This window comes from Chiloscyllium punctatum, chromosome 11 (assembly GCF_047496795.1).
Source record: "Chiloscyllium punctatum isolate Juve2018m chromosome 11, sChiPun1.3, whole genome shotgun sequence".
Taxonomy (NCBI): domain Eukaryota; kingdom Metazoa; phylum Chordata; class Chondrichthyes; order Orectolobiformes; family Hemiscylliidae; genus Chiloscyllium; species Chiloscyllium punctatum.
The window spans coordinates 56,932,610-56,957,311 of NC_092749.1; the positions used below are offsets into that span (position 1 = coordinate 56,932,610).

Here is a 24,702-nt window from a genome sequence, read left to right on the forward strand (position 1 = left end):
GAGACTGCCAAAAAATTAATCCAGTGTCCAGAGTTGACTACTATATGATAACCTTGCTGGGAGATGCATTGCTAAAGCAGATAAAGCTACCTCCAATGCCAAAGTAGATTTACACAAGGTTCCCTTGATTGCCAGCATGGAGGAAGTTTCCACCTTTGTAATTCAGGGCAGGTTATACCATTGTAGAGTCATGCTATTTGGACTCTGAAATTGTTCTGTCAACTTTCAAAGGTTGCTAAGCAAGATCATAGTGGGCTTATCTAATTGCATTGTGTACCTTAATGACCTCTTGGTTTACAGCTACACTTCACAAACACACTTTGAGCAACTAAAAGCCTTTTCAAAAAAACTAGTCAGCTGACCCACCCAACAATCTCATAAAGAGTGTATTCACTTAGGTTCAAGTGACCTATCTGGGCCACGTAGTAGGTGATGGATGAGTACTGACCAAAATTGAAAAGATACAAGCCGTAGCACCAATTCTCATGCCCACAACAAACTGGGAAATCATGATGTTCTTCGGAATGATTTGGGCCCTATTGAAAGCTCATCTAAAACTTCAGTACAATATGTGTGCTATTGATAGAATTACTATAGAGGAACATAAATGTTGCATGAACTGAGAAATGCCGAACTGCTTTCGAAAAGCTGAAGGCCAGTTTAACAAGTGAGCCTGTGCTTACAGCTCCAAACTTTAAACACATATTTAAAGGAGTCTTCAATGTAAGTGACATGATGGTAAAGACTACTCTCCTTCAGGAAGAGAAAAAATTGTGTATTTGTCAAAAATAAGTAAATAAACATCAAGAATGTGCTCTAGAGCAGGGATATATGTGACAGCAAATTGAGATATGTGTCCAAAATGGTTGCATGGAGATCACAGTGTACATTGATCACAACCTGTTAACTCTTGCTGAAAAAATTAACACCCAGGTTATTCTGCGGGAACGTTTTTCAACAACTTTACCAAGTAATTATCATGCGTATTGCTGGGAAATCAAAAGCAATTGTCGACCCTTTTTCTGCCTAGAACTTTAAGAGACCTGATTAGAACTAAAGAGATAACATTGCCCATGGTTACAAAAATGAATGTGTGTGTGTGTTGGTTGTTTTATATATTCAATCCTCTTTCATCTTTCATAATGAGATGATAATGGATCACAGGGGAAATGTTATGACAACAGGTCAGGACCCCAAAGTATGGTGAACATTTTTATCTTGTAATGTGAAAATGTGTATTTTAAAAGAGGGCAGATGAAGCCAAGAATTGCTGCAGATGTAAATTAAGTAGTTGTCTAGAGACTGATGCAATGTAACACCTACACGTATCAGAGAAATTTCCATCTGGTTTGTGACCTACTGTGACTATAAAGAGATTGATGACACCCTGCTCAACAGCAAGCCACCCCCAATGGATTATGTCCTAAACTGCAGACACATTTAATGTTTTTCCCTCTGAAACTTACAAAAGGCAGGAATTTGAAAAAGCAATTTCAATTTGACACTCCAATGATCCAGTGGGACAGAATGCTCTTGCATGTACCATCCAAGGATCAAGTGTTAGCATGCCATGAGGATCACAGTGAGAGAACTATTCCCCAGTTATCCCATATTTCACATGAAGGAAGACCCTTTCTCACATGAAGTACTGCAAACCAATTTTAAAAGGAATCAAGTCAATGGAGTTTCTGTCACCTTCCAAAACCAAGAATTTAAAAAGTCATCTGCCAATACCATTACCTGTGTAACCTAACAACGGCTGCAGTATTGTTTTAATTGTTTTTCATGAACAATGCAGAGAATAATCTGTATAACCACTTTTTGTAACTTTTTACATTTGGACTCTCTTATTTGTTTTAAATCTGTGTCACATTCCTAACCTTCTCACATGTAGTAAATCATAAACTCATTCTTTGTTAACTCAAGAAGGCCTGTTTGAGTAGAAAGATAGTCACTAGACAAGCAATATATTTTAAATTGAACTTGTCACAAAGAACCAAGAATGAAGCATGAAGAATGGGAGCTAGTTCATCCTTCCTCATCCAGGACCTTAACAGCTTGGGGTACCCCATCTGGAACATAATGATGGGGAATCTTGCTCAGGGTCTGGTCTTGGCAATATGAAAGCTAGACATTATCTCCACATGGACTCTGTGGTGTTCACTTTAGCAATACTTTCATGGCCAGATGCACCTGTGACAGGTAGACTGCTGAGGATAAGTCCAAGAATGTTTCTCCCTTTTGTGAGCTGCTTTGCCACCTGCCACAGGACTGGTCTAACAGTCCTTGAGGACTCAGCCAGTTTGCTACTTAGTAATGGTGCTACTGCAGGGGCAGAGGTCCCCACCTCTAAGCTTTTTGATTAGTTAAGAAGGGCAGGCCAAAGAAAGAGCTAGATCACTCAAAAAAAGTATTTCTCATTGTGGGGGGTGGCCATGATATTGCTTACGCAGGCTCACCAGGACATGAATTGTTGAGCATGCAGCAACCACTGGAATAATGAAGAGACATAGGAAGCTTGCTTCCTGGGCCTCTAAAACTTAGCTAGGATTCTTGCTGCCGGGTCTGTGACAATGCAGTAGGATGAGCTTGTCCAAAGACAGGATACAGAGGATTCCTTGTTCAACCAAACAACAAGTGACGAAGGAATTAGCAGCAGACGCATGCTCTTCTCATCTTGGATCCCACCAAGAGGATCCAGGGCCTCAGCTGGACATGATAGGTGATTGCCCTAACACTTCCAGGTGCCAGGCTCCACAGTCCACCTTGCTCTGTTTGCACACCACATCTCAGACACACCTTGAAAACTCCACTCATTCACTCATCTCTGTGCAGGTACATCTCATTAAATAGACAATCTTCAGATCTGCCTTCAACCTTTCTTGCAGCCATCCTCACAGCTCCCTCCCACCAATCCTGTCCTATTCTCCTCTCTGCAAGTCATTGTAGGCACTCATACCTTTCATTTTCTCTTCTTTCAGAAGACAGTACGCAAAGTGGTGAGGCCTGGAGATGAAGATGTCAGTAGGGATTGGTGTTTGCCCCACAGGCACCTTCTTGGTCATTGGCAATGTGGAATGAGGTTTTCTTCCAGCAGGCTTGAGATGCAAGGACTACTTGCTGTGTTGACTTAAGCCTCCTGAGGCACATCTGCTCAGACATGTTGAGAGAGCTGATCCTCTGCTCTAGATCTAGGAACGATGAGTCAGCAGACAGAGAGGAGGTGCCGCAATAATGGACTTGTGCAGAGCTAACAACCTGTCTCTGAGCATGGACAAAATGAAAGAGATGGTTGTTGACTTCAGGAGGGCATGGAGCAATCATTCTCCACTGGACATCGACGGCTCCTCCATGGAGATTGTGAAGAGCACCAAATTTCTTGGCGTCCACCTGGTAGAGAATCTCACCTGGTGCCTCAACACCAGATTCATAGCCAAGAAAGTCCAGCAGCATCTCTACTTTCTGCACAGGCTGAAGAAAGCTCGCCACCCACCACCCACCACCCCACCATACTCCCCATATGCACCACAGAGTACCCTGAGCAGCTGCAACACTGCCTGGTTCAGAAATTGCACCATCTCAAGTTGTAAAACCCTACATCAGATAGTAAGGAGAGCTGAGAAGATCATTGGACTCTCTTCCCTCCACTACAGACATTTACACCACACACTGCACCCACAAGGCTAACAGCATTGTGAATGATCCCAACAACCCTCACTCAAACTCTTCTCCCTCCTGCCATCTGGCAAAAGATCCCAGAGCATTCGGTCTCTCATGGCCAGATTGTGCAGTTTTGTCCCCCAAGCCATCAGGCCCCTTATCATTGGATATTCACATTCTATTCTATTTGCAGTTTTGGACAACTTTTCGAATTGTTGCTAAAACAATATTTTATTAATGATCATCCATTGTTACATTGTAATTTGCCCACCACTGTGCCTATTGTCTTGTTTTGTCAGGAAGTACTGTGCTGTCTTGCATGTTTTGCACTTTTCTATGCAGTTTATGCTGCCCTGTGTATGACTGTGCTCTCGTGTAGTCTGTGTGGTCCAGAAAGGACCTTGACACATATTACTACAGAATTTAGCATTCAAAATCCAAGGCACATTTCAGAAGGATTTAGACATCTAGTTAAAAATGTTCAAACCAAATTTTCATTACCCATGTAGGGATCTCGAGCCCAACATCTCTGAGTTAGTTTGTACTTTCAAAGGCCCATCAGGGTGGGGTGGGTTTTGTGGGGGTGAATTTGGTCACTGCCAGTTTTGTAATTGAGTGCACTGGAGTTTGATAAGACTGCGAACGTCCAGATTTGGAACTTTCAATTTTTTTTTTCCAACAAGCCCAAACTGTCTTGTACATAGTTCTCCTATTTGCTCCAGGACCCAAATAAATATGTCAAATGTTGTTACTTCATCAGCACAAGCACTAATGCTAGCAACTTTCAACCTTATTGGACTGCCATAGTTTTCTAAGGAGGTGCCTGCTCCAACAGCAAGGCCTTTGTATACTTTAACCATGGCCATGATCTGTCTATAGCACTGCAACAGACAGGCAAGTCCTTCTTGCTTGAGGTGATCAATGTCTCCATTTGGGTGTCTAGCTCTTCCCTGGGCATTTAAGGGGCACCTTGGACCAGGGATTCTTGGAGATGTTGGGTTCCCAACCCCACTTTAAGAATGCCTATCTTAAGATCCCCCTGTACTTTCAATGCTGTAATATTTAAATAGTTATCAGCCCTTCCAAAACAAAAAAAAAAGAAAATTGCTGGAGAAGCTATCAGCATCTGTGCAGAGAAACCTGTGGAGAGAAATATTCATCTGTGTTATTGGTTATAATAAACACCACATTTTCCTAGCTACAATCAGTTCTGAAGAAGGGTCATTGAACTCAAAACATTAACTCTATTTCTGTCCACCGATGCCGCCTGACCTGCTGAGTTTCTCCATTAAACTTGTTAGTTATCAGTTTAGCAAACTTCATCTGAACTGCCTCCAGTGTATTTATATCCTTCCTTAAATACAGAAGCTGAAACCACACACAATGTTTGAGGTATGATCTCACGTGCCCTGTATAAACACTACATCCTTACCTTTATGTTCAATTCATCTCAAATGCATCTGTGTCTGGCAGCTAAGTGACGGCAAAGTCAAATAGATTTTATCCTCTTCTTAGTTCCCTCATCACCTGCCACAGACCTAGTCTGGCAGCCATGTCTGCCTAGGTCAGCCTCATGAGAAAGCGGTGCTATTGAACCACTCTTGGTGATGGGTGTTGGTGCTAAATCCCCACCCACAAAAGCAATTTTTGTGGCATTGCCACCTTCAGTGCTACCTGCAAATGGTGAATGAAGGTGTGCTGATGTATCAGCTAGAATGGAGGCAGGGGAGGGGGTGTGAGTGGTAATCATCAGGAAGATTCCTTGCCCATTTTTGACCTCCTACAATGAGACACAACAGAGTGTGCAGTCATTGTTGAAGATTTCCAAGACAATTTCTGACTGACTATATGTCACTGCATCTAACTCTGGTGGGCACATCCTGGTGAGAAAGGAGATATCCAGAAATGGTAATGGTGGTGTCTGGGACAGTATGTGTAAGGTATAATTAATTAAGTGTACCTATTTCAAACTACAGCTTAATTAGTATGTGGAACAGAGCCTCGAATGCCCATATACCTTTAAGGAGGACTTTGCAGGGTCACAAAGTCTGAGTTTGTTGTTGTTTCTGACAACAATATCAGGCAGTTTGTTCAGTTTAATTCTTTCTTTAGACTTTACAATTTTTTATTAATTGTGTGGCTTGCTAAGTCATGCCAGAAGACATCTAAAAGTCAACCATGTTGCTGTAGGTCTGGAGTCACATGCATAGCAGACTAGGTAAGGATGAAAGATTTCTTCCCTAAAGGACATTAGTAGAGCAAGATGGGTTATCACAATAATCCATAGTAAATGCACGAGTATTTCAGTAATCTTCCAGTTTTTCAAGTTCCCATATTGTGACAACATTACCACTCTAAGAAAATCCTGCAGAAATTTGGGCTGTGGACAAATTGCACAAATAAACGCAAAACATGAATGCTATTGGTGCACTTAGTTTGAATCCTGATGAAAATAGATTGGCCCTACCTTTTGGCTTCTGTGAGGTTTCTTTGCATTGCCTTAGAGGTTCCCCTTACAGAGGGGATGACTATAAATTAACTTGGACCGACTCACATCCTACTATCACTTTGAATGAAAGAAGCAGTTTATGTTGAAAACACATAGAATAATGTGAGAGGCTATGCCAGTGGAAACAGCTAACTTTGAAAGAATGGGAACACTTGTTATATCTTACAACTATAAGATATTTAACAATAGTGTTACGACATGGAGTAAACTCTCCAGCTTAATTTAAAACAGCAGCACAGAAAAGATTTACCCCTTGTAGTAATCTGTGAAAATTTGAGAAGCCAAGAGTAAAAATTGACAACTTTATTTCTTCAAACATGACAGAGAATAATTAACAACAATTTAAAAGTCAACACTCAAATCTATCTTTTATCTTCCCCTTCTGCAATACTAGTCCAATAAACTCCCTGATCACGATTTACAAAAACAAAACTTCTTATCTCAAAGTCAGGCAACTTTCGTTCTTCTCGGTATTTTGGTCTTCTTTTCTTCTTCTTTGGGATTCTGCTTCATAGGTTACTGATTGATAAAGGTACTTTGAAGAAGACTATTTTCTGGGCAGTCTTTTTATATGCTGGTAGCTTGGCAGTTCTCCTGTTAACTGTTCAATTTTCCCCGGTCTTATTCCTGGCTCTTTGCTCAGCCAAGAACCTTCTCTCTCTCTCGCTTTTTTCTCTCTCTCTCTTCTCTCTTTCTCTCTCCCTTTGTTTAACTTCTAACTCCATTTTCTTCAATTGTAATTTAAGTTTTTCTACCTCTACTGCACTTGTCTGTTCCTTGGACACACTTAAGTATTTGAGTAACTCCCTTATAATTTCAGCTTTGCTTTTGACCTTGGTTAAACCCAAATCTAATTTATTTACTAATTCTAAAAATATGTTTTTTTCTTCTAAACATTTTTGGCAAATTTGAGAATCACCTTTAAATACCAGAACCTCTTTAGCAATTTTAAGAGCCATTTCACCATTTCTCTCACATTTAATTTACTTCATGACAAGTCACCAAAAGTAAACAAATTGCCTCGTCTACGTTTTATTTAAAGATCTAGGACACTAACCTGCAAGGATTTTTGCACCTTACAACCTATTCAAGTCTATCTAAATCAGTTCAAATCCCAGATGAGCCCCCAAATTGTTACGACATGGGGTAACCTCTCCTGCTTAATGTAAACCAGCAACACAGAAAAGATTTATCCTGTGCAGTAATCTGTGAAATTTTGAGAGGCCAAGGACTAGTTAAAGTAAAAATTAACTACTTTATTTCTTAAAATATAACAGAGAATAATTGACTAACAATTATTCACGAGTCCTTACTCTAACCTATCTTTTACCTTCCCCATCTACAATAGTCTCATAAAACTCCTGATTATGATTTTCTAAATAATCTCATCTCAAAACCAAGCAGCTATTGTTCCTCTCAGTTTTCAGTCTTCTTTTCTTCTTCTTTGGGATTCTGCTTCATCAGTTACTGAACTGTGAAGGTACTTGTAAGGGAGCTATTTTTCAGGTAGTCTTTTTACATGCTGGTAGCTCGGCAGTTCTCCTCTCAACTGTTCAATTTTCCACATTCTTATACCCCCAAAGCATTAGATTGTGTCAATGGTTTTTAAGATTGTCAATACACTAAATTCAGACTGATTTGGAACTTGGCATTTGCTTTGGGGTATATTTAAACTAATTGGCCTAATTCAAATCTTTTTGTCTCCAGGCAACTAACTACGCTAGCTAACCCAGTAGGTGGACCACATGTTTACATTGTCTCTTATTGATAACACATGGTGCTGTCACTGCGAGCCTTTAACTCACTTAAAGGTATAGTACATTCACATCTTCATAACAGTAAGTGACAGCGTTATACACAGTATGATTTATGCACTTGAAGAATGAAAGCCCTCAGTGCCCAATCTATCCTGGAGTTACCTCTTGACACTTTTTGGTTTTTGCCTCTAATTTTTGCGATTGTATGTTTGCAAGTATACTTCCATCAATCAATCCCATCACCTTTTGTGAATACGTCCTCTGGCTTTAATTGCTTTCAGGCTTTCTAGTACTCAATAATATTTGTTCTACTTCACTTTGCTATTTAATTTGTGCTGATAAATGTCAAGGATTGGGTACTTCAACACTGAAGCAAATATTACACTACAACCACAGTAATCAAATGCTTAATACCTGATGATTACGTTTGCTAATCTTTCAGTTTTGATCAACAAGTTGTAATTGAAATGCAAGCCTACAATATACCATCAATCCTTTTGTAAATTTATAGTTAGGACAATTGAGTTTGTGACACAATGTACTACTAGTTTGAAATTTATGCTGCTGCAGCTGAACATTTTCACATGCCCTTCTTGTGAGGACAGTCTACCCTCTCTTTTGCTGCAATTTGCCAAAATACCTTACTTTCTCTTGATAAGGCCATTTCTTCTTAAGAACTATGCATACAATTACTCAGCATAACAAAATATCCATTGTAATTCATCATCTTTAATTTTTTATCAATTTCTTCCTTGGGGTTAAAACTAGTCTGTATGCTAATATTAGGCAGTCTGCCAAAAATAGCAAGTGCACTCCAGAATTTTACAGCAAAGGCTTTGTCGCTTGAAGTTCTTTGAATCATCCACCTTCGAAGACTTGAAAAAATCCTGGAAAAATGATATTAACAAACTTTATGCTGCTTCTGCTAGGTTCATTTGGATTTTGTGTTGGAATTGTGGTGAGTGATTGTGAGAGAACCTCCAAAAATTCAATTTTTAATATTCAGTGGGATACAGAGAACATTGAGTTGTCAGAGGTGTTTGCTTTCAAATGACTACTGCTCCCTGAAAGCCACGATTTGATAATATTAATGCCAGGAAAGCACAGCCTCACTACATGAGATTACTTGGTACTACTGAGGAAACAAATGGCTTTCTTTTAGTCAAAAGGAGTGAAGGTTTGTATTCAGAAGCCTCAAAATCATACAGGCTAAACACGTGGAAAGAAAATAAATTACAATGACATATCTTAATCCGCTGTTCAGGAAAATAAGAATGTTGTAACAGTTGGAAGTCAGCACCAAAGAGAATGACTCCAAACAATAAATGTACAACTACCAATCTATCTTACGCAGTCAGGTAGTCAAATTACAATGTTTAATATGGACATGAAAAACATTCAAATTGAAATCTACTGTTACCTTGGGTTTTTTTATTTGCTGAGCTTCAATCCACTCTTAATTAATACAGCACACTCTGAGGCTGAACGCTAATGATGCATCTTATTTAGCTCACACATTGAATGGCATGCAAAATGTATGTGGGATTTCAAATAGTTGTATATAATCTCAGCCAGATAAATGTAAACTCATGATTGGACTTTGAACATCTGAGATGGGAAAGCATCTGTCTAGACAGGTCATGCCTGTACCCAATCCCATCGACATATCCTTTGAAATAAGAATTGAAATAACTTTGTTTTCATAAAAGATAGTGGTGGGCCATTATATTCCAGGTGTAACATTCAGTGGCATTGTGCCATCTGTCTTTCTGATATTATAATCTTTCAAAATGGAACTGCATGTGTTTGATCTCCCTCCTTGCTGTGTAACAACTAGTAAAAACAATCGAAACAAATAGCTCACTATACATGCACCTCGAGACAGATTAAACAAACAAGGTGTAATAATATCAATAAAATTAACATAATGAGTTATGTGTTTGTGCATATTTAATATAATTTTCATGAAGTATATTTAGAAACAAAATAACTCATCAGCATCAAACCTAAAGGCACCCCAAAGAGAGATCATTGAGTCAATTTCATTGAAATAATATTGATTGTATTATGCATTTTAAAGAGTATGATGGTTGATTGCTAAATTGTCCATAGTGTTCAGGAAGCTGTTGGTTAGGTACATTAGTTAGGGGTAAATATAGGGTAGGGGGAATGGATCTGGTTGGGTTACTCTTCAGACAGTTCGTGTGGATTTCTTGGGCCAAAGGTCTGTTTCCACACTGTAGGCATTCTATGATGGATTAGGCTGATAATGATGCTTTTTTTTAACGCACAAAAGGTCACCATTAAAGAGGATAACTACAATGAATTGAATGTTACTTTTTTCAGATTGTGTCAGTTGTTTCAAGTTTCAAGGAGGATTTTTCTCTACGAGGCCTACCAAGTTCTCACGCTGCATCTTATCAAAGTCACCTCATTAACTACCTACCCTGACCCTATAGTGCTTCTCTGACTATTTTATCATTAATAGCTCATTCTATCACCCACAGATCCTGGAACAACTTGCCATTCAATCGATATCCACTGAAAAATGTGCATCCCTGGCGCCTGCATCACCTTTGAAAGGTTACTATGTACTGGATGGGGACTGGCATTCCAAAGCTGCCCTGGTCAGTGAAGGTGAATCATTCTGAAAATGTTGAAGAAGGGCTAAATGTCAGCATGATTCTCCAACTGGAACTTGGTGGATGGGGTGGTCCATGGAGGACTAACAGAAGATGCCACACCACCACACTCTGGCAGCTTTGTCCGAGATCTTCACCCAGATCAGTGTTATTTCTATATTCTGACAAATGGTCAGCAGTGCTGCAAGAAGATTGCTTGATTAGATTCTCTACAGTGTGGAAACAGGCCCTTCGGCCCAACAAGTCCACACTGACCCTCCGAAGAGTAACCCACCCAGACCCATTTCCCTCTGACTAATGCACCTAATACTATGGGCAATTTACCATGGCCAGTTCACCTGACCTGCACATCTTTGGACTGTGGGAGGAAACCCACACAGCCACTGGGAGAATGTGCAAACTCCACATGGACAGTCTGCCTGAGGCTGGAATAGAACCTGGGACCCTGGTGTTGTGAGACAGTAGTGCTAACTGCTGAGCCACCTCAGGAGGGCACCTACTTTCACCTCACTCAATCCCCTCCTCTCTTCTATTATAGGAGAAAACTGCCATAAAATGGTGAAAAGACCTAGAATGGGTAGTGGAGTGTCCAACATTAAATTCCACACCCATTCAAAGGAGAGAATCCTGTCCTTCACAGGACAGGGCTGGAACCACTCCTATGGAATGCCAAAACATCCAAGTCCTGCCAATCTGTGAGTTGTAAGTACCACTCTGCATTCCACTGCAACTGTCTCACATTAACCCCACTGTCAGTGTCATTTATGATGTGGAGGTGCTGGTATTAGACTGGGATGAATGAGGTTAAAAATCACACATCACCAGGTTATAGTTGAACAGATTTATTTGGAAGCATAAGGTTTTGGAGCACTGCTCCTCCATCAGGTAGCGAGTGGAGCAGGATCATAGGACACAGAATTCATAGGAAACTACTGTGTAAATTCTGTGTCCTATAGTCCTGCCCCACTAGCTACCTGATGAAGGAGCAGCGCTCTGAAAGCTTATACTGCCAAATAAACTTATTGGACTACAACCTGGTGTTGTGCGATTTTTAACAGTGCTGCTATTTGCACATTACCTCTAATCACAGGATTCAAGAACTTCTTTCTTTGGAGTTTTGCAGATACCAATGGGATAACTGCGGACCCTGTGGAGAAACAGGCAACTCCACCAGAAGGCACCTCCTCAATTGCTGTGAAGCTGGACTCAGGGATAGCATGGGCAAGGCTGCCTCTCGTGCCCACAGCCAGTTCAAATGCCGACACCTTGGTGGGAATGTCAGGTTTACAGAGTTTGGGAGTGCTATCTGGTTGAGAATCTCCCTGCAATAGCTCTGCGGCTGGGAGAAGAAGGAACATGTCAAGGCACTGGCACATGAAGGGCTGCTGGAGACCAGCCACCTGCTCAACCTCAGGTAGGAGAGGACCCAGTGTATCGGTGATCACAGACTTCATCAGAGTGCACAAGGAGACAGGTACATGCTTGGCGATCATGCAGCCATCTGGACTTAATTATCGTGGTCAATAATTTTAGGACTTGAACTCTCCAATGTCCCAGCTCCCACTCCCACACTCTAGGCCTTGTTATCACACAGTCTGCTATTACACACCACCCATTGTTGGCCACTAACAGTCCCCATTAAGAGCTATTCACCCTCCTACATTATTATCCAATTTTTTTGGCTGTCCAACTGTTCAAGCTATTTGGGTTCTATCACCACCTATCATTTACTGTTTACCCCCTACTCTCACCCTATCTTCTGCATAAAACCTGGCATTTTCCTAGCTACCAACAGTTCTGAGGAAGGGTCACCTGACTTCTTTTTTACAGATGCTGCCAGACCTACTGAGCTTTTCTGCCATTTTCTGTTTTCATTTCTGATTTACAGCACCCAGAGGTCTTTCAAGTTTGACCTAAAGTAAGTAAATTCCCTTTGTGAAGGCTGAGCATTCTTACATTTAAGCAAAATTCCAGGTTAGGAAGCTAAAACATGGCTTAAATTACCAGAGTTTATAAAGCAATATTGTTACAGTCATTTCAAATTACCAGGAAAAATCTGCAAAAGAAGATCTTTAAAAGAAAGGATGTTCATTAACAATATCAGTAACAATGCAGCAGAAATTGACTAATGAGAGTGAAAATTAAATGAAGGCAGAGAAACAATTTAATTACAGTGTGTTGAGGTAAGATGAACTTTAATTGCATTTCAGAATATGTTCTTAAAAATACACGATGATGCCTTGTTTGCCCATCATAAATGGGGTGAATAAACATAACATTTTTGAAAAGGGAAAGAAGAAGAGAAGAAAAATCTTCATTAAAACAACAAGCTTCTTAATGACAAAACTTTATTTTACAATAATTTTTAAAACCTTACAAAGCTAAAAAAAAGTTGCTGTCCAAGACTTAATGTTTACAGCACGGTGGGTCAGTGTTCTTCACAGCACCAGGCACCTGGGTTCAATTCCAGCTCAGGTGACTGTCTGTGTGGAGTTTGCACATTCTCCCCGTGTCTGCATGGGTTTCCTCTGGGTGCTCTGGTTTCCTTCCACAGTCCAAAAATGTGCAGGTTAGGTGAATTAGCCATACTAAATTGTCCATAAAGTTCAGGGATGTCTAGGTTAGGTGCATTAGTCAGGAATAAATGTAGAGTAGTGGGGTGGGGGAGTGGATCTGGCTGGGTTGCTCTTCAGAGGTGCCTGTTTCCACATTGTAAGGATTCTACAATTTAACACATTTGATGTGCTTATCCAACATAAAACACAGAAAAGCAGGACTAATCTGCAAGCAACTAAAACTTTCCTGCAACAGCTTTCAAGTAAATCATTTAAATGAGAGAAACATTAGAATCAAAAATACTTTAGCTGTGGAGCTAATTTAGATTAGATAGAAAAGGCAATCCCTGTGATACAGAGTTGTTTCCAGTTAAGAAATAAGTTTAAAGAAAAACAAATACACACAGTTATTTATTCTGTATGTCCAGTTACAGATGAGGTTTAAAATTATAGAATGTCAGTGAGGAGACAAATACCTTTGATAATGTTGTCAGAGCATTTGACAATTTGTTTACATTAAGAGCTAGCATTATGATGGAGTGAGTAAGAGTTAACTGAAGAATCCAACTTCGAGAAGAACCTTTATTAAGGATCTTTGATTCATTGTCAGAATTTTATGATTATAATGATTTACAACGAGAACTAATTCAAGACAGATTTGTGGTCAGACTACGATCAACTGATAGACTGACACAAACCATCTTGAAACCCTTTAGAATTTGATAGAGTTCAATGTTCCAGATGAATGTTAAAGGAACCATCAAAATAGAAACATTATCCAGTTGTGTCATGCCAATGCAACTTCCTGTAAGAAATTGGAACAACTATAGAAGATGTGCCAAAGTGAAAAACAATCATCGAACTAATAATGCTTACTTGCACAAAGACATTAACATCTTACAGCAAGCATCTTTGGAAGATGTTCCAGGATACATCTCTATTACATAAATCTCATGGTATGCCACCTTAGAAGATGTGGATCAACCATTCCTTGGGATAATGGGTGACTTCTCTAAACATGACATGACAGAAATTATACAGGGTAATGGTAATCAAATTCATTTCAAACTTGACACCATTGTGATTGTTACTATTTTATGTGAATGTCAATCCTTGGTTGAGCAGAATAAAACTACAACTTTCTGGCAGAGAACTGCATGATACAGCCAGAACTTTGCTCAACATCAAAGCAAAGCAGAGAGTAGTCTTAAAATACCAACATAGCCGCCAAGTGGAACAGGTGTACTACATCAAAACGTAACGCCTCTCAGTCTGGGTAGAAAACTGGCATCACTCTGAAAATCCTATTGAATGTTGAAGAATCTCAACAAGCTCAGAAACAAAGTGTCAGTGATCAACATAACTTTACCCACCAGAGGAAGACTTCATAGCTATCAAAAGAATGTCCATTGAAGCAAGAGAAAATATACTTAGAGCAAGATTATTTCGTTTGATGTTGAACATTTCTGCACAATTGAAAGATCAGAAAATGTTACTGATTTCTCAGCTTTGGAGAAATTTTCCAAATGTTATCCCATTGTGAATGATTCTTCAAAAGCTGATCACCAAGAGCTAGTAATAGACTTGATGATGATGTCATGCTAAGAGCATATGTGCAAGAATGGAAGGATCACATGTATCACAATGTCAGAAAGGAAAAGATTATTTCACTGAGAAACACAACTGTCTTCTCTGATGCATTGTGAAAAAAATTAAGAATGCTCCAAGTGGAATAGACATTCAACAGCAACTTTTATGCCTGAAGATATTATTTGTAATCTACATCCCCTTTTAAGTTTCCACACTTCTTTTTGTTAAAACTGAACATATCCTCTGCTGAAGACTTTATGTGGGCATCTTCCCCACTCAGTGACAGTAACTTAGACTAATCCCAATAAGAAGGATTGGTAGCAGTGAATCTAAGTAGAAGGCTCCTGTGGACATGACCACAGTATATAACATACAGGGAGTGCTGGTATCTGGAAAAGATAACATACTCATCCAGCAAATCACATTCCTGAGTTAACGTATAAAAAAAGGTGACATCTCAGCTCAGATTGTGACATTTTATAAATTCCTACTTTGGAAATAGAACCAGTCTGACTCAAGATTGGGATAAAGACAGACTCTAACCTCACACCTTTAATGCACTGTCTCAGCTGAGATGTCACCTTTTGTCTGTGACATCTTAAGTTATCTCAGGATTTGAAAGAAGTTCTAGGAATTACATATTAATGAATCAAAATCTGTAACCCATTCTAAAAGATGAAAGATTTAACAGCATTCTAGGTTTGCTCAATATATACCATCAGTTGCATGACACTGTAATCTTGTGCTATAAATCCTGTCTTGTGATCCTGCCCCATTAGGTACCTGATGAAGGAGCAGTGCTCTGAAAGCTAGTACTTCCAAGTAAACCTGTTGGACTATAACCTGGTGTTGTGTGATTTTTAACTTTGTCCATACTCATCTAGATAAGTGGACAGTATTTCAACACACTCCTGACCTGTGCTTTGTAGGTGGGGGTGAGCTTTGAAGAATTGGGGAGATAAGTTACTCACTGCAGTATTCCTAAACTCTGACTTGCTCTTGGAAACCACACTTCCCCTCTCCTAGTCTGTGCATCATCTGCTAATGAGAATAGCTTCTGTCGACTTTATTTGAAACTGTTACAATCTTGAGCACTTGTACCAAATCTATCCTCAATATCCTTTGTTTCAAAGGGAAAAAAAGCATTAATTTATCAAACCTAACCTTTTAGTTGAAGTCCTTCATCACTGGAACTACTCTGGCATATGTCTTCTGCATCTTCCCAAGAACCCATGCATTCTTACTAATAGGTGATAATCAGAACTGTACCTTAGACAAAGTTTAATAGATGTTCAGTGTAACTTTCCTGCTTTACATAAATATGTATAATTATGAAGCCCAAGATTCCCTGTGCATTGTGAACTACTCTCTCAGTGTCTCCTATTACCTTCAAAGATCCATGCACGTGTATCCGCAAATCTTGGTGCACCCTTTGGTATTGTCTCCCTCTCTCTTTTCAATGTTCCAAAATATATCATCACATACTCTTCAATATTAAATTCCAGCTGAAATTCATCTGCCCCTCCTACTAAAAATAAAGATGGAAAACCATTAAATATGGAATGCACATTTTAAGTTGAACACACCACCTCTACCAGCAAGATAATTCACACGACGGCTTCAGCCTCAGCTCTCACCCACTCTTTTCAATCCAATAATAAGGTCTCCCTTGTCCTCACCTACCAGCCCATCTGCATCCACATCCAGAGGATCATTAGCTGCCATTTTTGCAAACTCCAGCAGGATGGCACCATGAAACACATATCTCCCTCCCTCCGTTGTCACACTTCCACAAGGTCTGTTCCTCCAGGGCATCCTGGTTCACTCCTCCTGTATTCCCAACCTGCCAAGCCCCATATCTTCCCTTGCAATTGCAAAAGGTGTAACACCTGCCCATTTACTTCCTCCCTCTTCAGTATCCAAGGAACCAAACACACATTCCAGTTGAAGCAGTGCTTCACCTGTGCTTCACTCAATCTTGTCTACTGCATTCGCTGCACACAATGTGATCTCCTCTACATTGGGGATACAAAGTGCAGACTGTGTGGCTTTTTCACAGAACACCTATATTCTGTCTGCAAAAGTGACCCTGAGCTTCTAATAGCTTGCCACTTCAACGCACCATCTTGGTCCCTGGCCAACATCTCATTCTCAGGCTTGCTGCAATGCTCCAGTGAAGTTCAGTGCAAGCTGGAAGAACAGCACCTCATTTTCCACTTGTGAACCCTACAGCCTTTGGACTCAATGTTAAATTTAATAATTTTAAGGGACCTTCTCCTATCATTATTTAAACCCCACACATGATTGGTCATTATCTACAACCTATTATTACTGGCTACAAATAGACCCCACTGGGAGCTGTGCATTCACCTGGGCTGACTGTTATCCACTCCTTTCTGTTGAATGGTCCTCTCTCTTTGGGGTCTATCTGTACTCATCATTTACTCCTAATACCCTACTCACACTGCATCTTCTGCATAAAACACAACCTTTTCCTAGCTACCATCACTTCTGAAGAGGGGTCCCTGGACCCAAAACATTAACTCTGATTTCTCTCCACAGATGCTGCCAGGCCTGCTGACGTTTTCCAGCAATTTCTAAATTCCTTATCACCTTTGTCTCAAAGTGGGACCCCTTATTCTAAGATAATGCCTCTGGTCCCAGAGTCTCCCACAAGGGAAAACAACCTTTCCATATCTACCCTGTCAAGTCCCCTAAGACTCACATATGTGCCAATAATGTCACCTCTCATTCTTTTATCTTATAATGAAATAGGTCTAAACTACTCAACCTGTCCTCATAAGACATAATGCTCAGTAGCAGCAGTGTGTACTATCTAGAAGATGCACTCTAGAAATTCACCAAAGATCTGTACGTTGCACCTTGCAAACCCATGAACACTTCCATCTGAAAGGACAAGGACCAATGATACATGGGAAATCTAACACTACCAACTGCTAGTTACACTCCAAGCCATTCACCATTCTGACTTGGAAATAGATCACAGTTCCTTCACAATCACTGAGTCAAAATCCTGGAGTTGCCTCCTTAAAGGCATTGTTCTACCTATAGCATATGGACTGCAGTTGAAGAAGGCAGCTCACCACCATCTTCTCAAGGGCAACTAAGACCTGGCAATAAATGCTGGTCAGCCAATGATGCATGCCCCATATGGGTGAGAATTAAAAAAATGTCCCTCTTTCTGCAGGATCAGCCAAGCGAACCTTCACTGGACTGCCTCTAATGCAAATGTATCTCTTCTGAGTTAACAAGCCCAAAACGGTTCATTGTATTCCAGCTGTGGCCTGACAAATGCCTCATATATTTTTCCAAAAAACTCCCTACTTTTATACTTTGTTCTCTTTGAAATAAAGGCCAACATTCAATTTGCCTTCACTTATTACTCAGTCAACTTGGATGCAAGGATTTAATGACTCATGATGAGGACATCCAGATCCCTCTTGTCTGCAGTATTTTGCAGTCAAGATTAGAGTGGTGCTGGAAAAGCACAGCAGTCACGCAGCATCCGAGGAGCAGGAAAATCGATGGTTTGGGAAGGAGCCCTGATGAAGCCCTGAAACATCGATTTTCCTGCTCCTTGGATGCTGCGTGACCTGCTGTGCTCTTCCAGCACCACTCTAATCTTGACCCTAATCTTCAGCATTTGCAGTCCTCACTTTCACCCTGCAGTCTTTCTCAATTTGAATAATATTAAGCTCCTCTACTCTTCCTACCAAAGTTATGTCCTCACCCTTCCCCACAGAATCTTCCATCTGACAAGTTTTTGTCCGTCACTGAATTTGTTTAGATTCCTCCACCGACTGTTTGTGTTATCCTCACCAACTGTCTTTCTACCTATTTTTGTGTATTCACAAACTTGACTACTGTTTCTTCATTTTCCTCATCCAAGTCATCGATTCATCATTTTAGAGCCATTTTTCCATTATTACTACTACGCCATATTCACACAGTTATAAGTCCTTATAGCTCAGCAACCGTATTTAACTTTGTGTGTTTACATACATGTACTTAAAATGTGTCTTTGCATTCCTTGCAAATCTACTTAGTTTGCAACTATATAACGTAGTAGAATAGTACCTCCTCCTCTAGTACTATCCAAAATTGTTATGTAGTTTGCCTCTCTTGTGCTGGAGTGCATCCCCTGCCAATTCAGTTTAAACTTTCCCTAATCCAACTCATGAACCTTCCCAAGAGGATATTGGCTCCAGTCCTGCTAAGGTGCAACAATACTGTTCCAAATACTCCCATCTGGCCAGGACTAATGCCCAAAGATTCTAAAACTCTCTTCTTACACCGTGACTCAAATTACAAATTGATCTTCTCTACCTTCTGAATTCTATTCTAGCTGCTACCTGCCACTGTGAGTAACCTACAGCTTATCATCTTTGCAATTTAAATAAGATTAAAGATTATGTCAAACTGTTTGCTATTTCCGTATCTATTTCCCTTGGCAAACTGGCATGCAACCCACCTGGACAAGGCTAATCTTCCATTCCCCATTTCTCAATCCAATTTGCTCAGGTCATACCCCAGAATCTCATCCTTCCTTGTTTGAACAAGAACATAATGATCAAGGAAGTTCCCGACATTTTCCTACATTTTAAATTTCTTCCATAGTCCCTAAAAATCTGAACATAGAATTTGCAGATATTGAGGTCCTATGCCCTTAGTACTGATGTGTACTTTAAACTTTGACTAATTATTTTCTTCCTGCAGAAAATTCTGTCCTCTCCAAGCTGCCCATTATCCTGGTACAGGGTGGCAACACATGATAAGGAACTCATAAAGTTAGTTATAGCAGTGCCTGCTTGTCTCCCATCCCTTTGTTGTACCCTTCTCTGCAGTCCTGTGTCAATAGGTGACAGAAAGTGGACAGAACGCTTTCACATATCATCACTTCCAGAAGTTGCCAATACTGAGAACTGGCTACAGAGCATGATACTGATATTCCTGCCACATCTTACTTTTTAAGATGGCCATTGTGATGATACTGCTGTTTTAACAAGGTTATGTTGCCCTTGGCATTTTTTAGGGAGATCGTAAAAGTAGCGATTTCGAAAAGTTTGGCTTTTGATGGGTTTTAGGGCCAGCTTGATTATAGCTAACAGATACTGCCTCAAACAAAGGGCTTTGAAATAAAAAAAAACACTTGAACAATGAAAGGGGAGTGGTCAGTTCTCCAAGGTCAGCTTTACTCTGGTTTGATTTGGTTTTTGGCAGTCTGGCTAATCACTGAAAGCAGGCAGGCAGTTTGAGGCTGCTGATCTTAGAAACACTGACATGGAAGAGGTTGTTCCACGCTGCCATCTCTCTGTCTCTCCTATAGGACCCTGCGTTTGATTTTTCCTTTTGTGGTAAGGGGTGTTTATAGGGATTGCTGCAAGTATTTGGAAAGCATCATTAAGTTGGGATAATCTGTTGCGTTTTCAGATAGGTTAAGTTATTGTCTATTCTGTTCTCTTTTGTTTGTGATTCATTCAGTAATCTTGTAAATAACCCTGAGCCCTCAAGCAAGCTATCGGGAATCATCACATGGTATGTGACCACACATAATATCACCACCACTATTCAAATGCCAGTGGTCACAGATCAGGCCCTTAATGGTCATTACTTGTTCATAAAGGAGTCTCAGTTGACTAGAGTGAACAAGTGCTGGATTAGTGGTGCTGGAAGAGCACAGCAGTTCAGGCAGCATCCAACAAGCAGCGAAATCGACGTTTCGGGCAAAAGCCCTTCATCAGGAATATGAAGGGCTTTTGCCCGAAACGTCGATTTCGCTCCTCGTTGGATGCTGCCTGAACTGCTGTGCTCTTCCAGCACCACTAATCCAGTATTTGGTTTTCAGCATCTGCAGTCATTGTTTTTACCTAGAGTGAACAAGTGGACAAGCAACCCCCTGCCATATCACTTGACTTTCCATCCCTCCCCAGCAGCTTGCAGTGTTCTCATCAAGTTAAGGGGTGCAGTGAAAAACTTCCAGCCAATGTTTCAGTTTAACAATGACAAACACTGGCTGATATGAAAATTTAACCTGATTTATCTCTCCACATATACTGCCTCATCTACTAAATGATTGCATCATTTTATTTTCATTTCAGATTTCTAGATTCTGCAGTATCTTCATTTCACTGAAAACTGTGGCCAGATGGGCTGCTCAAAATAATGAACTTACGATGAGAAATGATGAACTTGTCATGAAGTTACAAAGGGTGGACAATGATTAAAGCATGCTGGGAAATGGAACCCAGTCATGGCTGTGCGAATTAACATGCTGCAGAATCAGACAGGCTGCAGCCACCAATGGATGGTTTGCAACTAACCTGGTAGCTGCAGACCATACAATGCACACCTGAATTTAGGTTTGAGTGGTGACAATGGACATCGTCCTCAGGACAATTGGAAATATCAAGGTGCATACCAGACACAGAGGTGCCTCATTACCTTATTTGGAGCAGGATACATGTACCCAGGACCTCGAGGAATGCAGGCGGAAGGACGATCCTGCCATCAACATGCCAATGCCTGGTTGGGTTTGATTGATCAGGGTGATTGAGCCTGATCGATCTGTTGGAGGACAATTAAGATCCTTCCAAAAGAACATGAAGACTTCGGAGTATAAAAATCACTGTAACACCACGCTCAGGAGCAGTAACTCGAGAATGACAACCAAGAAGAGAAGACAGCCCTGTGATCATCAGGAGAAGACCAGACAACATCAACACGTAGAACATGGCCAAGTTCTAGTGTGGTGGGATATGATCATCCAAAGGTAAGTTAAAGCACAGATTGATTTGCATAGTAAATTGTTAGTTTATAGTGTATTTTCTTGTTATAGTACTAAATATAGTACAAATATTGTTGTTTATTATTACTGAAATAACTCACAGTTCTTTTGCTGGTATGCGAGTTAAAACCCACTGTGTAGCAGGTGCAACAACATCTAATCAAGCTCTGACTTTGTGACATTTATAATTATGCCTTTGTCCATCCGTAACCATTCTAATGGTTGATACGTGTTGATATATTATTTTATAGCAAATTGATCATTTAGATTCACCTTTTCAATGTTTTCTTGATAGTTAAGGTGTTTAAAACTGGGGTAGATCTCGCAACCTACCTCTGAACCTTTTCCAAAGTCTCAATATCACATATTACATGAAGGGATCAAGACTGGACATAGCATTTCAAACAAGAACATAATAAATTAGGACTTGTCTATGCCAGTGTGAATGTTTGTCTTAAATGGCATGGCAAGTCTTAATCACCTAGGCAAAAGTGAGGACTGCAAATGCTGTAAATCAGAGTCTAGATTAGAGTGGTGTTGGAAAAGCACAGTGGATCAGGTAGATCCGAGGAGCAGGAAAATTGATGTTTCGGGCAAAAGCCCTTCATCAGAAATGAAGGCCATGTGGTGCCTGATGAAGGGCTTTTGCCCGAAATGTCGATTTTCCTGCTCCTCAGATACTGCTTGTCCTGCCGTGCTTTTCCAGCACCACTCTAATCTAGACGCTAAGTCTTCATCACCACCAAGAAATCTCACTGACACTGTTTTTGGAATTGCTTTGAGACATTCAAATTAAACAAAAAGTTTCTTTTACTTTCCTTCTCTATCTTTTAAATTATTGTCGTAATCTTCCCTTGCCTTCACTTTGATTTTAATTTGTATTTGATTTGACACTGAATTCACTATTCTAGCTTTCATTTCTTGGTACGGATTCTTGTGATACTCATTAACCATTATCTGATTAGTTAAGGAAATACATGTTTATTTGCTTCATTCAGGTCCTTTGTTCTCTGTAGGGGCACCACATGGTTTGGATGTCCGTGGGTTAGTGTCATTCATTTACCACTCTAAGCAATATTATTGTTTAGTGGTGAATGAATGTATCTCAACATGTGTGAGTTCTGTCACATCCAAAGCTCATATAAATAATAAAAAAGATGTTGCTGCCACTGAAATCTACCAGTCTGTTGCTTTCCAGGTTTAAGAAAGTAGATAAATCAGGAATTCATTAAAATTAATGCATCAATGGATAACAAATGCAAATGAAGTCAAAGACTGCCAGATTTCAAAGCAATCACATTCTGGTGCCTGCACAGAGCATCTGTCTTGATGCTCATGGCTGATGCTACCTTCAGAGCCATGAGTAAATCCAGTGACAATTTGAAAGAAAGGTTTGAAGGTGATATAATCAACTAAACTCTTCTGCTGAGGTTTGAATCATGCAAGCACCATTGATCTCTTTAGCAATATCAAGTAGTTGGATTTAGATGCATTAATTTGCTCATTCTTCATCTCCTACCTTTATCATGTTCTGATGTTATAAACCTGTAGCAGCAAAAAGGAAATTTCCATCTACTTTTACTACTATTTGGTGTGTGGCTGATGAATAATGTATGTGCTAACAGAATTAAACCTACAAATATACTTCATTGCAACCAGGAAACACAATTATAATTAAGTGTTTCTTTTCAGCGGTCGTGCTTATTTCTCCTCAACACCCATGTTGTGCGCATGTAAGGTGTAGGACACAGTGAAGAAACAAGTGTAGATCATTTTATTCATATTCCACCAACAGGAAGAAAAAGCACCTGAGTGGCCAGTGACAACAATTATAATTTAATGTGGAAAATGGCTAGTTATCATAATTTATTGGAACTTAATTCACTCATTATGGTTGTTTATAGTTCAATGTGGAAAATGCTAGGTAAAAGTTAAATAATTGCTAAAATAAATGCAGCATTGGTTACTCGCATAGTGGTTTGCAATACCATACAAAAGATTATTCTAGCCACTTAGCATATAATTGCATACAGGCAATTTTCCCTATCTTTTGGGAGTAGAACAATGATTTATAGATGTTCCTTTCATTCTAAAAATAAATGCTATGATTCTAGTGTCTGGTCGCATTTATCATTAAGAAAAACTGTTAACAAAAGAGACATTCTTAATGTCTGTTCTTCAGATATTCCTGGGAAGAACTGTCCTGACTAGGCGAGATAAGTATAAAGGCATTGTAAGTGACTTCTTATGTTCTAAAATTAGCAAGAAGCATATTGCTTGTCAGTAGAAATGGAACACAGTACCATATAGTTTTATCTGCATCGGTGACTAGAACAACTCTTGTACAGTTTGGTATCACTGAGATAAGTTCTTCAGCCAGCTGGTTACATTATGTTCTGAAAGAATGAAGAGAGCATTGTCTGGGATGTAAGCAAACATAGTATATCCAGCAAAGTAAAATTTGCACAACGAAGGTTAAAGATTTTGACGATGCACGGGAGTTTAAAGGTTGCAAATCTCATTGTTCCTGGTGCATATCATACTAGAATGAAATGTTAAGCATACTTACATTGAAGAAGGGAATAGAAAACTGTATAACTAAATTTCTTGCATAGGTGAAATTTATGCAAACTGATTACTTTCACCCAAGACAAAGAATATATTAGACAATGTATTGATTTAAGATCAAAGTCATTTACAGATGGCACTTTAAGTAGCTTGCTTCAAAGAGCACTAACATATGGATAAGTAATAACAGGCCACTCAGCCCTTCAAGCCTGCTCCACCATTCAATAAGGTCATGGCTGATCTGATTTCAACTGCAACTCTACACAACTGCATTCTCTGATAACCCTTCATCCCTTTGGTAGTTCAGAATCTTTTTACCTCTGCCTTAAAAATAATTAAAGCTTCTGCACCCACTGCCTTTTGAAGAAGGGAATTGTAAAGACTTCCAACCTTCTGAGAGAACTTTCTTTTCTTCATCTCTGTCTTAGATGGATGGCTCCTGCTTTTAAACTATGACAGCAAGTGCTAGGTTTTCCTGAAACAGGAAACATTCTTTCCACATCCACCCAGTCAAGACACTTCAGGATCTCAAGCATTTACGTCACCGCTGACTCTTCTAAACACCACAGGATACAACCCGAGCCTTTCTAGACTTGATTCATAAGGCACTTAACTC

General features: G+C 39.9%; 1 protein-coding gene and 1 long non-coding RNA gene across 8 annotated transcripts in view; one reads left to right on the forward strand and one right to left on the reverse strand.

Moving 5' to 3' along the window:
- Positions 1-24,702, reverse strand: part of LOC140483016 (lutropin-choriogonadotropic hormone receptor-like) — a 240,622-nt gene that overhangs the window by 211,675 nt on the left and 4,245 nt on the right. The window lies entirely within an intron of this gene.
- The window catches only part of LOC140483018 (uncharacterized), a 52,117-nt gene continuing 38,275 nt past the window's right edge, over positions 10,861-24,702 (forward strand). The window contains exons 1-3 of the long non-coding RNA XR_011961857.1: positions 10,861-11,270; positions 11,692-11,982; positions 20,833-21,503. This is a non-coding gene — a long non-coding RNA (uncharacterized lncRNA). The remainder of the gene's footprint in view (positions 11,271-11,691; positions 11,983-20,832; positions 21,504-24,702) is intronic.